This window comes from Erithacus rubecula (genome assembly GCF_903797595.1).
Source record: "Erithacus rubecula genome assembly, chromosome: 2".
NCBI lineage: Eukaryota > Metazoa > Chordata > Aves > Passeriformes > Muscicapidae > Erithacus > Erithacus rubecula.
In genome coordinates this window covers 79591168-79606944 of record NC_136685.1, presented here as the reverse complement: position 1 = coordinate 79606944, position 15777 = coordinate 79591168, and the positions used below count along the sequence as shown (strand labels likewise).

Here is a 15777-nt window from a genome sequence, read left to right as displayed (position 1 = left end):
TCACAGGATTAAAACGTGAGGAGTAGACCATTTTAAGGCTGATGGGACCAAAACAAATTAAAAGGCAAAGTTTAAAATAAAAGGCGTATGACTTCAAACATACTGAGGACTCATTGAGAGACCTGCACCCTACACTGAGACCAGATTTTTTTGAGAATCTGGCCATTTGGTCCACAGGTCATCACTAATAACATTTCCTGGGTGAGCCAGTGTGTTGCTGAATTATAAGAGTAGATCCTAGACAGAGGATCTCACGTCTGTAGTAGTTCTAATCAAATAGTAGTGTTGTTAAAAAATGCTGTGTTTTTGGTTCTGGAGCAAGACAGTTCTTTGTAAAAGCAGCTCAGGAAGCTGATGTTTGTCACAGTCTGCTCCTCCTGCTTGCCTCAGATTTTGTCCTTTACTGTCTGTATCTGAGTGGCACCTTTCAGTGCCTATTGCTATGTGGGCTCCTATGCACTGAGAATGTGGAGGAGGACACTGAACCCCATGAACTCCTGTCAGATGGACAAAAAACCATTCTTCATACCCTCTTACAACAGGTGGTACTAATGAGAAAAGACTGGATTCCTGGAGCAACGTGTTAATACTGAAGCAAAAAGATAAAAATGGGTGTTGAGAGACACTCTAGAAGGTTTATCAAAGCCGTTTCTTCTTGCTGTCCCTGTCTGCTGCTTTGCTTAGTGTGAGTAGGCATTGGTATCCTTCCACACCTCTTCTTCAGTCTCTGCCTCAGGCATTTGTACCTAGATAAATCTAATCTTTACAAGCTTCATGCTCTTGGCCTCAGTCCATGCTGGTGTCCACTCCCCAGTGATGATGGCCTGGATTATTTGCAGTTGGCCAGAGTGAAGCTGTGCTCTCCAAGCCCCGCAGCACAATACCAAAATCACATAGTCATGGCAACCACGAGAACACAACTCAAACCCTAATCCCATTATAATGGCTCAATGTACTTTGCTCAAACTTTTAATAAGGTAACATGTACCTGAATAACTAGATTTCCTCCTCATGATCATGATCCTGCTCTTGGAGATGACTGGAGAACTATGATAACATAATCTGATTTGAATGGCCTCTGCAGGCACCACCTGGCAGCTATTGATATCAAGTTAGGAGAATGAAGATGAATGGTCCAGAAGAATATTAAATTACATGGTTTCCTTCCCAAAGGTAATAGCCTGATGAGTAACAAAGTTACTTTCCCCTTTTTTTGCTGTCACCATCTCTGTTTCCAGGGATTTTTATTCGGTTACTTTCATTTTTCTATTCAGCACCTGTCAGGAGATGGATGGGCACTCCCTCTATTTCTGGAAGCCACCACTGCTGAATCATAATCAGCTGGTTGCATTGGAATACAGACGTAATACACAGAGGGAAACCTGTGCTCTGAAGAGCCTGACTTCACAAGACCCTGTGAGTAAGAGTGTCAAGAGACAAGCTCTCAACAATCTGCCTTGTTCTGGATGGGCAACTGCTTTAGGAAGAGTCAAGCAGTAAGTTCCTTTGTGGTCTTTCAAGCATTTGGTAGATATTTTGATGGTGTTCTACTATTTAAGGTGGAATATTTACATCCACTGTGATAAATGAAAGAATTCACTAACAAATGATGGGTCACTACCCAAAATCTTTCACTGAATCTCAGTCTTTTCTGCAGAAAGTTTATGCCATTCTTTTCAAGCATGTGAAGTGTGGTGTTTCTTGCTCCTGTAAATGTTTTAGTGAACCATTATTTTCATTAGCAGTAGACAACTGGGATTTTGAACACCAATGTTACTGTATTGTATCAATCTCACCCCACTTCTATTTTTCCTTCTTACTAGCTTCTAAACAAGCACTTTAAAATGTGTATTTCCTAGACAATTGCGTTATGGAAGGAGTCTGGTCTCCATACCTGCCAGCAATAGTAATCCAGCTCTCAGAGCTAAAGATAAGACAAGTAAACTGAAAATTTGAGTGAACCTAGTCCAAGAGCTCACGGAAAAGAATGAAAAAACTTCTAATTATTTCCATAGCAGGGTAACAATCTTCTGCTTGGACACAAAACAAAACCAAGAATCACTCTGTAGCAGGCAGGACTCAAATCCTTACAGTGAAATAGCACAAGCAGGGAAGAACAGAGTATGCTAAGAGAGAGAAGTGGTCAAAGAGGGGAGAAAGAAGTTGTCTTTAGTGGATGATGTTCTGAAAGTGGGGATCATTTAAAACCATATGAGCCCACATACTAGAGAGTAGACTGGGGGAACTATATATCTTTAAGATATTAGAGGAACTTATCTATCTTATTGAATGTGATGATAGAATGGAATGTAAACAATTTAGCCATCATCAATACAATCTGTTTGGTTCCATCAAAATCTCACCTGGAGACGCACACTTGCTTCCTAGATTGTGACCATATTCAGCACACATGGAAGTTGTTATTAGACATCTTTTTAGAAAATGAGTTGAGAAGCTCAAAAGCTCTTTTCTTTGCTGGGCACTAACAAACGTAGCTGGAGAGACAAAGCCCCTGGATTTGGGAATCTGTAAAGATACAGGTGGGAGACAGGAAGTATAATTTTTCTATTGCTGCAGAAGTCCAGGTATAGAGATGGACATGCATGCAATGGCAAAGCTCAGAGCTGGAGTCAAGTATGGTACTCTCCATTACTATTGCTTATACCTTAAGTTCTTGTCTCTTTGAAATTTCCTGATAGGACTTAACTCTTCTGTAGGCACACCCTGAAACTGATAATAGTTATTGTTTATACACCTAATTTTCTATGTCTAATGCTGCCCCTAGTGAAAAGCGCTATATTTCTGAGTCATCATCTCGACAGATATAAAAGGTTGGTGCTCACATTGCACCCTGTGCATAGATTTCTAGAAAACACATCACAGTCATGATAAAATCAGTGCCAGCAGATGTAAGGAAAACTCCACTGAGACTCTGGTTCTGGCTCCAGGATTGCCCACGTGCCAAACTTTAAGTAGCTTGGACATTGTGGAGAAATCTCACCATGGCCATTTCTCATTATCTGTCCCTCAGAAGAAGAGTGGTCATTAGGCAATGCCAACAAAGGTTTTAGCCTTGATCAGGCACTGAGGAAGGAGACTCTCTGGTCAAAGTCAGAGTGGGTCAGCCCAACTCACTGACTGCTTATAAAAGCCACTGTCAGAATTACAGATGGAAAATGCATGAGATCTGACTGTTACAGCCACAAGGACCACAGTGGCTGATCTCTCACATCACTTGCAAAACCCAACACACAGAGCTGTGCCTGGCCAGCTGGCAGTCCAGGTGTTTTGTTTTTCCCCAGTACTTATCAAACCCAGTACATTCTGGTAAACTAAACCACTTACTTTAGCAATTATCGCAGACTGGATGTAAAGAGTCCAAGTAATGAAAAACTCACTGTTTTTCTCAGGAAATGATATCAAGAAAGATTTCTTTCTTGAAATCTTAAAAAGCCCCCACCCCTGCATCTTAGTTTCAGCTTTAATTTTATGACTTCCATTTTTTGAATTGGAATTTGTTAGGGTGTTTGTTTTTGGGGTAATAGGCCTTTCTGCTCTTGGGATGCATTTTTCTTTAGTAGAACATTAAAGTATCATAGTGCCCCTAAGTTTCTTCAGATAAATTATATGGTATCTTGAAGAATTTCTTATCCTAGATAGTATCTTAGAGATTGTATGTGATTTCTGTAGCTCATTTCTAAACCTTTCCAAGTCATTCTGCTTCCCTTTTTAATGTGGGTAAATGTTTTGTCAATGCCATGCCAGTGGAAAATGTTCTTTCTGCTACTCTATATCTCCTCAATTATCTACCAGGAGGAATAGGTTAGGCTTTCTTGCTCTGCCAAGAGCCAGCTTCCAGTGGATTGTCTGTAACCCTTCAGAGCTTCTCAAAGTCACTGCTGTCCAGAGTCATAAATATTTAAAGCTTGTCTATATGAACTACTCCCTGCAAAATTCATCTAGGAGAGATGTTATTACACACATCACCTGCTTGCTGGTTGATTATGAACAGCAGGGATCACTTTGTATCACTGATCTGCTGTTACAGACATTTTACTTTTCCGATTCTCTACTCAGAAACTCTCCAGCATGGGGAATGTTGAAATTCTGTTCTAGCATTCTGCCCTCTTCCAGAATAGGGAATAAATTATATTGCAGTCCACTTCCTTTCCCTGCCTGTTTCTCATTCACCTGGAACTGTTATTTTTTTGCTATGTATGTGCAAACCAGGTTTTAATAAATGTTCTTCCTTTATTTTCCCTCAGTCTTTATTGTGCTAGTATCCTAGTCACTGTGATAACTTTGGGAAATTGCATAATTATTTCATAATATGCATTATTTCATATTCTGCACTGTTTCTTTATTTATATGAGGTGGTGACTGGAGAATCCCAAGCATGTAGCAGGACTGTTGGCAACACTGCACCATCATAATCTGAGAATCTAGAATAAGATACACAGAATCTAGGAGAAAGGATTTCACAATCGATTTGTTTTGCAGATGGGACACAATGACATGGAGAAGTTTAGAATAAGGATGTGTGCGATTCTGGCTTGGCTGTTAAAACTCAAACTTTCCCAGCAATTGAGTAGAAGGAAACACCCTCACCCAACCTTTTGACCTCACTATTGCCTGACATTCATGTCTGATTTATGAGTATCTTGCCTTTCTGTTCCTTTTTCCCTACGCTTTGCCATCCCTGCTCTAATCCTCAGACAGCTGATCTCATCTCAAGTGCACGCTTACCTGTGTTGCCTTAGCCATGATAACTTATTCCACAATAGCACATGTCCTCCTAGATGATGTAATTTTGGCCAAGGGATCCATTCCTCACTTTCAGAATACTTCCTACCACTGAGACATGAAACTGCTCTTTTCTGGCTCTCTATTTGTCTTTCAGAGCTGTGAAGCCTCATTTCTTATAAGTCATTGTCCAGAGGCCTCCAGATTATGCAAAAATATGAATTCTCCACACAGTGAACTTTGTATCAGTTGTTCTGCATAGTGTCTTTATATTGTAGAGATGACAAAAAGAAGGCAGATGTAGAATCCCAAACTCTGCCTATGCACCTGCTCCTTTAAGCAGTCCTAGGGCCAGCCGGCTCTTCCACAGCTGGCTAGCAGATGGGGAAAGGTGAGAACAGACAGGCTGCTGTTCAGGGTTTCTGTGGCAGAGTAGTAGGATTGCATTAAGCTCCTCTTAACACATTATGCAGAATCCTAAGTCTTTAGCTGAGCCAGGACTACAATCCTCTTATGCGACTTTGCTGAAATTCCGTGAGTTACATGCACGCACGCACACACAGCAGCACAGAGGAGCCTTCAGGAGCAGCTTACCCCTCGCAGGTGACAAACGACACCGGGCAAGTTTGTGCTGGAAAGCCCGCGGGCCATCAGTCACCCGCAGACGGGAGATGACTTCTGGCTCCCCCAAGCTTAACGCCTGTTGTGATTGCCTTCCTTTTATTTACGGGTAACGGACTCGCTTGTTAAGGTTGGCTTGTCCTTTCTTGCTGGGGATTTTTGCGTGTTTGTTTTCTGTTTCCAGCGTGAAGTTTTTACCTCTGCTGACCTCCAGCAACAAGGCAATAACTCATGTTTGGGTTTGACACTGTGGGAGATATTTGCCGTGAGTGACAGTCACCTCCGTGCAGGACACCAGGACAAAGTTGGGGACTTGCTGTGAGGGTGGACATGACTGCCAGCACTGCATGTACCTGTGAAAGTTGGGGAGATCCTGCCCTACTCAGAAATGGGGTTTCCCAGGTCTGATTCCCAATGCAGTTGCAATGAACAGAGGTTTATAGTAGCCATCAGGGTTCTCCCCTTTCATTGCAGTGTTTGATATCATAAGTATTAATTGGCTATTTATTTGGGCCAGGATTTTCAAAATTTACTCAGGATTTTTGGTGCCCACTCACCTAGGGATTGGGTTTTCAATACTGATTGAAAAAACAATTCAGACTGGTTTAAAGTATTTTACAATGACTTTTCAAGCCAGATGGTCAAAAAAATCTATGGAAAGAAAGATGATTCCTCTACTTGGTAGCTGGCACTCTCTATCACCTTGAGACTCATGCATCAGCAATGCAAGAGTTGAGCATGATGAACTGGAGAATACAAACATTGGGCTTTGCTACTTGACAATAATTTCATTTCTCCTCTCTGCTAAAGTGAAAGATGGGCCACCCTTGAGGCAGAGCATGCCCTTTTCCATCAAGGGGACTAAACACCAGCCCTTTCCCCTATGCTATAGCTTGAGTTTCCAGCAGCCAGCCCTATGCAAAGCAGTGTCTCATGGATGCAGAGCTGCTGCTGCACTGCAAATAGCTCCAAGCCCTGCAGAAATACTCCACTGTGCCCCTGCATTACCTTCAGGGCTAGTTTTGTATGTGTTGAGGACTGCTGTGAGGTGGTGGCTCTATTTCATGGAGCCTGGGTGTGTGAAGCCTCACCTTTATATCTCATTCTCTGAACAACTTAAGATTGCTCCTGCTCATGCAGCTGTGGTGGGTTTCATAATCTTGTCTGTGCAGCCTTGTCTTTCAGTTTGTGGCCTCACCAGCTGCTGACAGCAGAGAGAGGCTGATTGCAGCACTGCCTGGCTGCAGGCCAGTGTGTGAAGCCTTTGTGGCCACCACTCCTCCTGGCAACATCCCTTCCCCTGTCAGTCCATGTGTCCTCATGTGCAGCTCTGCTGCTGCTGCTGCTGCCACACTGTCCAGATCTAGAACATCTCCACCATTCTCACAATCCTGTGCCTCTCACAGCTCTGTCATCTGTCCTCCTGCCTGAGATACAGTCAACCTTTCAGCTGGTCCAGAGCTTTTCCAAGCCTGGTTCCACCAATATATGTTTCAGCTGACCTCAGTATCCCCTGGCTCTTGATTTATGCTGCTGTGCAGAGGTGTTGCTAGTCACTGTCTTTTAGAATCTCAATGGGGATGGTTGAAAACTCCATGTTTGTCTTGACTCATGTTTTAGGAATAGATATTCACCAAATTATGAAGGCTCGTTTCTGAATTATTTCAGGCATAAGGTCTGTCAAACCTAGGTGTCTGCTGATACATTTTGTACTTACTGGCCTATCTGGACTGGACAGCACTGTGCAGGGAAAGCTTTGTTCTCTCAGAGGACTGCTAGATGCCTATGGTGCCCTTCCTCAAAGCAGTGCTCATGAGCATTTGAGGACAATGCTTTTTAGGAAAGAAGTGCCCCACTGAAAGAAATATCACATGAAGTTGACTGTAAATGTAATTATACAAGTCTCTATACTGGTTTCAAGAAAGGGAAATACACTCTAGTGGTTCTGTGGCACTGCATTGTGATGCTCCCTTTTTCCTCCAGGAAACTGAAACCTGAAGGATGGTGATTTTCTGAAGATGACCTGCTGAGCTGGTTTCAGAACCCAGCTATCAGCACAAGGTCCAAAGCCATATTCTCTCTCTCTCAGAGATATCATGCTCCACATGAGGATGGCAATCCTGGCATTGTACTTGCTCTAATTTTTACTTAAAGAGCAAATCAATTGGAGCTAAGCTACTCATCCCTGTTTGAAGCCAGGCCAAGTCACAGTTGAGCACCATTTATGAAATAGTAACTGGAGCTCTGGAAACTGAATTACTATATTTATTCAGCCTGAGGTGAAGTCTGTCACCAGATAATTGCAAACGGGAATGAACTTATTCCAGTAAGGTCAGTTTTACTGTTTCATCCCTTGCAAGCTCAGTTCATAGTTCCTGTTTGTTAACTGCAACTGTGCTGTGCAGAGGCTTTGTGCTGGAGGATTTCTCTGAGAGATAGGATGAAACGGTGCCTAGCCCAAAGAATTTATACGAGAGGATGTTTTTCTCATGCAGGTTAGTAGCAGGGCCTTTTGTTTAAGCAAAAATTTTCCTTTTTTTTATTGTGCTTCTAATAGGAAACACAGATCAGAGTGTTTTCTATGGGATATGTGAATCTGAAACAGAGGAGAAAGAGAAATCCTTGTTTTGGGGAAGGAGCAGAGAATCAAAGAAAGTTTTGGGCAAAGAGGAGATGTGGCATGGTTTGGCAATGAAAGGCTGGTGAAGCAGAGGGAAGTGGAGGGGGCTGACATGAAAGAACAATGCAATGCAATGAATAAAAAGTCAAGATCAAGCATGCTGTAGAAGTGTCCCTGGCTAAAATGTCTGCTTGTGCTGTTGGCTGCACACAGGCATGATCTGCATGCTGTCTGTTCCATATCTAGCAGCAGTTTCTCCTGAACTAGAACTGTCTCCAGAGAGGATGCAAAAACTGCTTTTCTGGACGCTCAACAGAGATGCTGGTTGAGCTCCCATTAGAGAATTGGCCTGACTTCATGGAACAGAGCCACTCCAGTCACACCCCTTTCATGCTGACTGCTCTTGGAGTGACCAAACTATTGTTTGCAGAGCCTGAATTGCAGAGCTGCATGTGTGGAACTGAATCAAACTTCCCACACCCCAAGAACTGAGTAGCAAATTTTCATATCCTCAACTTGCTGAGGGTGGGTGACTGTCACCTAGCATGTGTGTGTGTATCGTCCTGTTCACAGAGGCTTCAGACAACCCACTGTCTGACACATGAACTGCAGCAGTGCCAGGCTGCTGTTAGTAGTCTTGAGCACAGTTTTAAATTGGTTTGCCATATAACATCAGATCTGTCACCTGCAGGATGTGAACCCCTCCATGTAGTACCTGTCACGTCCATTTCTGCATTCAGTACCCCTCTTTTTCAAAGGTTTTATATTCCCAGAGGAATTCAAAGGTTTTATATTCTCTAGAGCTAAAACATAAACAATTATGGCTCAGGTGGACAGATGCTGTCCATTCTGGTCATAGCAGACATCTGAATCAGCCTAATGGCTCCATAGCTCCATTGTCCATTCTGAGTTGAAATGTGATTGTTATCAGTTCCCCCAGAGATATACTTCAAGATACTCAGCAGTGGTTGGTTCTGGACTAAGCAAGCTTGAGGGCAAATTCCTTCTCAGCCCCATGGCCTTGAAACCAGTTTATCAGAAGCAATAAGGGACATTTTTCTTTTGGAAGTCTAACATGCTTTAAATAGTTACTATTCCAACACAACATTTGTAGACCATTATAAATACTACCTACTTAGAAAAATACCTTGCTTAGCTCATGTGCCCTGTAGCACTATGAGACAATGAGTTCCTGCTAATCTGATAAGATGACAGTAAGGTCACGTGCAGTGTTCTTGGGTGTTGTCCTGCTCTTGGCCCTTAGAACTGGGAGTTCTTTAGTGTGACATGGTGCTGACAAGCTCCGGCCCCACAAAAATTCTGTAGGGATTCAGTTTGCCTTCATCCCACTCTCCATCATTGCTCTAAGCTGCAGGACTCCTGGAGCTGCAAGGCAGGACTGACGGCAGCACATGTTCCCCTGAACACAAAGATCAATGCTGGCTCTCAGGAAACCTTGTGTGTGCTGAAATGTAAGTGGAAATGGGGCCTTTTCATTAGCACACAGGAGTATTGGCATGTGCCTGTTTCTGTGCCAGCAGGTATTAGTGCCCATCAGAGCGTGCCAACCAGCAAGCACTGTCTAATCCTGGTATTGTATAATGAATAAAATTATTGAGAGGGGGAACTGAAGGTCAGAGAACAAGAATGAAGTTGTCTGCTGCAGAGCTGCTGTGCTCTGCAGAGATGTCAGGACACAGTCCTTTCCAGTGCCATCCTCTCTTGCTCCTGGTGACCAGACCATTGGTCTTCTCTTACTCAAGATTCCCATGTTCAAGGGAAATGCTATGAAGACCCCACTTGGGATAGAAAGAACAAGACCAATTTCAGCTCCAGATTCTTCCATCCACTTGGGCTATATCTCCCACCACTTTCAGACCATATTGAAAACTAAGGCTGGAGCCTGGCAAAATAAGTGAAGGCTTCCTTCCCTTCAGCCTATTACGAGTCTGACAGTGTGACTGTACTATGGAGTGCAAAAGAGTGGGCAGCACCCAAGAAAGAAAGAATACTTCTGGTATTACAGTGCTGCAGTGTTACAGGCATGGAAAATGGGCCAAGAGGCAGAAGTGGCAGATGGATGTCCAGACTACTCACAGCTGAAAGACAGAGGAAGTGAAGGGGAAGTGGAAATGTAGGAGGATGTTCTGAAGGAGGCAATAAGCCCAAGTGATTTTCTTGTGTCCGCTCTTCATCCAGAAGAGAAGGAGACCTCCAGAAGACATGGAAGCAGAAACTTCCATCCCTATGTCTTCTCTCTTTGTACATTCATATGAAGGACTGAGGACTCTGAAGATAAGGTTCAAGCCAGAGAAGGAAGAAGAGAATTGCTGCATTACTCTGTAGGACTTCAGGAAAGAGTTGGATGCTTAAGACTTTGGACAGACTCCAAAGGGGACTGCCTTTGAGCAATGTCCATCTGAAAGGATTGGACTGTGGTCTGAGGCATTAAGAAGTGGGCAACAGAATTCTCAGGATTGTATGAGGTTCACAGGAAGCTAAATATCTAATTAATATCTCCAAATGCACAATTCCCTATCATCTGCCTTTTTGGTGAAATTCTCTAGAAGCGAAGGGAGGGGACCAAAAGCTGAGGCTAATGCATAGCAGCCCTGTTAATAATTTATTAGTGTTTGGTTGGTGCCTGTAATGTGTGTGTGGAGATGGCTCTGATGAGCTCTGAACTTCTGGTTCCCATCTGAAACATTTTGCTGTGACCAGACTTTGTTCAGACTATGTTTACCTTCAATTTCCATCTGGCCTGTCACCAGGAAATACATCAGAACAGGTATTGATCTGTGCAATTGATTTTGTGTCATTTTCTCCTCTGGGACTGTGTTCACATGAGACAAACTCATAAAATACCAAGCTCACAATGCCACTGTGGCCCCCACAAGAGTCCTCTGCCATGAGAACATCTCTTCCCTACCACTGGAACTCTGTAAAGACACAGTTCAAGTACCAGTGTCTGTTGGTACGTGACCAGCCAGGACTGAGAGGGTTAAAGGCCTGGGACACACAAACTCATTTATTCCTACTTAGGTAAAATGTGTTTCTGTGGAGCAGTTGTGCCTGGAGAACATTAAGAAGATGTATCTTGTAAGAACCAGCCCATTGGGGTCTTTGGGCAGCATTTTCTTGAATGTCAACAGGACTTGAAAGAAGTAGTCAGGTCCTTCTCCCCATGTCTCCTGAGTTCTCATGGGAAGGCTGGCATTTAACTTCCTCCCCTACAGCAGGTCATCTCCAGATATCTGGGATTTCCCTGCCACCACCACTCCCTTGGGATCTCTGCCATCTCCCTAGCCCTGAGGAAGTATTAGTTAAAGACAGGGAGCTAGAAGGAGGGAGACAAGGATGGGACTGTTTTGGAACCTGCAGGCAAGGATCCTGAGCTGATTTTAGTTGATAAAGGTGGCACAGGGAGTGACTCCCTCTGATAGGAAGAGCTGAGAGTGTAATTCCTCTGAGTACAGCCCTGCACACATATTCTACCTCCTCTCAGACCCACTGCTTCCATTATCCAGATTTGTCCACTCAGCAGTGCCTGGGATCTGTCATGTCATAAGGCAAAGCTCAGTAGTCTATGAAGCTCAGCATTCCTGAATAACCCCTTCGCCATGAAAGGAGGTGCATATAAACTAAGATTTGTACAAAAATGATACAGGAAGAAAAAGTTGCTCAATTTTAAATAGACACTGAGAAAAAAAACAAAACAACCACTCCTTAGAACCTATTGTGCACCATTCCTGAAAGTAAGACATATCTGAAGGACAAAGCAAGCACAGTCCCATAGCCATTCCTGTTTCCATTCAGTCAGTGGCACAACCTATAACCTCATGCCATAGCCCCCTGTTGTCTAGGCTGAAACAGAGGTGTGGCCAAGAACATGACCTTTCTTCTGTTCAGACTAGGTTTCTTCACAAAAAGAATGTACTAGAGGGATTACAAAGAGTGCCAAGGGATGAGGTAAAAATAATAGGAGGACCATTTTCAGGAAGGATAAAAACAAACAGTGGCATCAGAGAAATATTTATTCATGGGCTTACAAAAGAAATGGGTGGAAATCTGCTAACAGACCAATTTTCTGTCTCTATTGTCTTCTACTGTAGCTGTCCTAAATTTTTCTAGTCCCTTTTCTCCACTGGGTATGAACTGAAGGACTTGCTAACAAGTGAAACCAAACTTTTCCATCCTACTCACCTCAAATTTGGCTCCAAATACCAGAGTTAGACAGCTGGAATGCATTTTTAAATAGTTGTGAGGACATCCGACATTATTCATCCAGATGCACTGAGCTTCTGAAAAGGGCTGCTCCACACATATTTTGGAAACTACTTTTAGGCACCAACATTTGAAAGGCTGGGCTAAGCTAAGAAGCTCCCCTGCTGCAATACTATAAGGGAGGGAATAGGACAGAATCCAACTCTCAGAAATTTTAAAGCAGCAGCTTTAGCCCTAATATTCACAGTCAGCACCTGCATTTGGCAGCAGGACACTCTTCAGACATTTTTTGGACTAGAGCCTTAATTTATAGGTGCTTGGACTCGCAGTTCTGCCCTGAGCTGTGTCAATGTGCAAAGGAGACTGGAGGGAGCTGATCCCATAGTTATATTTGGCATCACTTAGCTCTTTGTTTGCAGCCCCCTCTTTTGACTTCTCAGCTTTTCAGACAACTGGCATGTACAGTCCAAGGGAAAGCAGGATCTTGGGGAGCACCTCAGTCCCTGCCAACCTGTGAAAGCACACAGGCCTCGCCACACATTAACAAAAGCCCCTTTTCCTGCTGCTCACCTGAACGACATACTATTAGAAAGACTCTGGGGATTACTGGACATTCCACTGCACATTCCTTACCTGCATGTATTCTTCCAAGTTAGCTCCTCTTCTTGCTTCCACCTTCCCAAAGTCAGCACTTCTCTCTGCTACATCCAGCCCAGTGATGCTAGGCAGGGGCTGCAGCCATAGAAGTTCAAGCCAGGCTATTTAGTTTGATCAATACCACTGAAACCCAGGTGCAGAGAGGGAGAAAATTTCCCATTTACAGCTGGGAGTCTCAGTCACAGGACTCATATGTGAATAATAAGACTAGACAAATTAGATCCTAATTGATATCAGGCATATTCAATGGGCCTTGCAGCTGATGGATGTTTTTCCACTGAATTCATTGCCTTGTGGATTAGGACCCATAGACAGAGGGTGCAAACAGAAACCAGAGCTGTAAAGAATGACAGAGAGCTCCCTTAGGGAAAGAGCTGTTTTGCAGTACCATGAGCAAGGAAAAGACATTCAAGGGAAAGGGGGTAAGGGAGATGCTGGAGCTGAGCCTTTGTCCTACGCTGTGGGGTAGGAGGACAAAACATGGGGTTTGGGACAATTCCCACTGAGCAAGAGATGGCTCTGCTCTCCGTTTATTCCAGGGTCTGAACAAATCAATAAAAAGAAGATTGCAGGCTTGACGGGCTGAGGGGCAATGGCTCTGTAACCTGCAGAGAGCAGGGATTTTGTAGGATGTGTTTTCAGGCGTCTGTTTCAATTGGAAAAGAATTTAGTCTCAGATGCTGGTGGCTCTCTAAGGGCACTACTTGACACTCAAAAATACCTTTTTTCCACAGACTCCTGGCCTCTGCTGCAGCTGCCCTGACAGGCGATGAGCCCAGCTGGGGCCCGTGAGAGCAGTGCCAGGGGTCAGAGAGGCTGCTCTGAGCTGGCTGTGGCATGGATGAAACAGCACGTATGCACTGCTGTGCTGAGCCTTGTGCCTCTGGTTGCACAGCAACCCAGGGACACAGGCCTGGGTCCCAGCCAGCTGCTGGGGCCAGCCCTGCTGACACCTGGTGCCCAGCACCCCTACAAAGGCTGGATAGGAGTGAGCATCCCTGATTCAAGGAAAGACTCAGCTGACAGTGCCCAACGTGAGGCTCAGGGAGTGCACTGCAAATGCTCCAAGTTCTTGGCAGGCCAAAACAAGGTCTGCTGGGTTTATTTATTTATTTTTGGTGGGGAGGAGGGGTATAGGAGAGAGAAGGTTATGATTTAAATATCTATCCTGTTGCCAACCAAAAAAGTCAGTGGGGTGTTATATTACTATTGACTTTGCAGGCCAGCATTTGGCCCCCTCACCCCTGAAGCTCAGCTCTCCCTGCAGTGTCTCCCACTCAGCCATCAGGGCTGCTATAAGGGGAAGACAAACCTCACTGGCTGACACTGGAGACGTTTATTCCCCCTGCCCAGCTGATTTGGCTGGGCTCCCAGAGCTAGGCAGGATGGGGCTGTGCTCCCCCCAGCCCTCCCTCCCACCAGACCTGCTGGCTGCCTGAATGTCCTTCTGGTTCAAAGTTAATAGTCTGCCCTTCGTGAGACTGCTGTGCTTTCCAGTGGGCTCTGCAGTGGGTGCTCCAGGGGTGGACACTGCCAAGAGAGAGTGAGGGCAGCACAGATGAGCTCTGGCCTTCTTTTGAATTTAGCCTGGCTTTGGATAATTTTCCCTGCCATGACCCTTTAGCTTTTGGCCAATGCCTGAGGTCTTCACTATCAGACTACTTTAAAGGGGTTCAAGGCTTTTGGTCTCTTCCACAGATGTTTGGGATGAGGTATCTGCTCAGCTGGGCTCTTCACAAGGTGAAACAAAATGAAAAGTCCTCTGCCACTGCCCTGTGCTGCCTTTCATGGAACTCTCCAGCAGGGTTCTTTCCAACAGTTGCAGAGCACACAGGGGCTGTGTAAAAAAGAGTGTGGGCTCAGATGTCACCCTTGTCTGATCTCGAGCTACCGGTGGGGTGCAGAGGTGAAGTATCCAGCTGAGATCATGTTGCCAAGGGCTCAGGTGCAGGGAGGGGAAGGGGTCTCCTGGCATCAGTGTGTGTAGGGGAGCAGGAAAAGTGAAGCAAAGGGACCCTAGAACAGAGAGAACAAGGGAGTGCAAGAGAACCATAAGAACCTACACAAAACAGCCCACTCCCCTGCACCAAGAGGAAGTCAGCTGAAATCAAGAGCCCCAGGTCTTGTGCTGCAGTCAAGCTAGCTCTGGAAACCGTAGTGGGCAGCTTTTAATCCTGTGAATAGGTCCATTTGTCCTAAGGGATTTCAAAGCAAAACTCTGTGTACTGTGTGTTAGAAGGCAGGGGAGGCACACAGGGAAAAGGATGGGCACACTGCAAAATCAGTGGCCCCAAATTAGCAAGGTTTGTGCCAAAGGAAAAAGTAAATGAAAAGCAGTGTGACCCTGCAAGCACTTGGCTTGCTGAGCCTGCGGGCTCTGTTTGATTATGTTTCTCTTTAATAATATCAACTACTTTGCTAATGTCTCTCAAATGAAGTGACCTGCATGGATAAGCCATAGCAGGACCACGCATGTTGGATCAGCAGGCAGCATGGACTGAAGCAAAGAGGGTGCTCTGGAGTCTGGACACTGCCTGGGTGCTCAAGCAGCGGTGAAGAGACATCATGGGGCCTGAAAATTAGAGTGTGGGGAGTTAGTGAGGAGGCACAATTTGTTCTGTGCCTCCTCCAATCAGTGTAAAAGTGAGTTCCAGTTGTTCCAGCCTAAAATCACCACTTTGTTGAGTCAAGGCACCAGCAGCAGCAGATTATCGCCAAACTTTCATCACTCGGGGCTGAGCAAGAGCATGAGAAATTTCAGCCCAGGGGTAAAAAATATCAGCTTGAAATGGTTTCAGAAGGTTGCAGAAGCCAATGAAAAGAAGTGATTAAAATAAAAGGGCAACCTCAACTATTAAAGTAGGCAACATGTTAAGTGTTGTAACTTGTGTAACATGTGGTCTGATGTGGTC

The 15777-nt window shown here is 44.6% G+C and overlaps 1 long non-coding RNA gene across 1 annotated transcript in view; it reads left to right on the top strand.

Annotated features, from left to right (window-relative positions):
* Window positions 1-1082: 1082 nt before the first annotated feature.
* Window positions 1083-15777, top strand: part of LOC306798475 — a 66472-nt gene continuing 51777 nt past the window's right edge. The window contains exons 1-2 of the long non-coding RNA XR_013773362.1: window positions 1083-1173; window positions 1275-1496. This is a non-coding gene — a long non-coding RNA (uncharacterized lncRNA). The remainder of the gene's footprint in view (window positions 1174-1274; window positions 1497-15777) is intronic.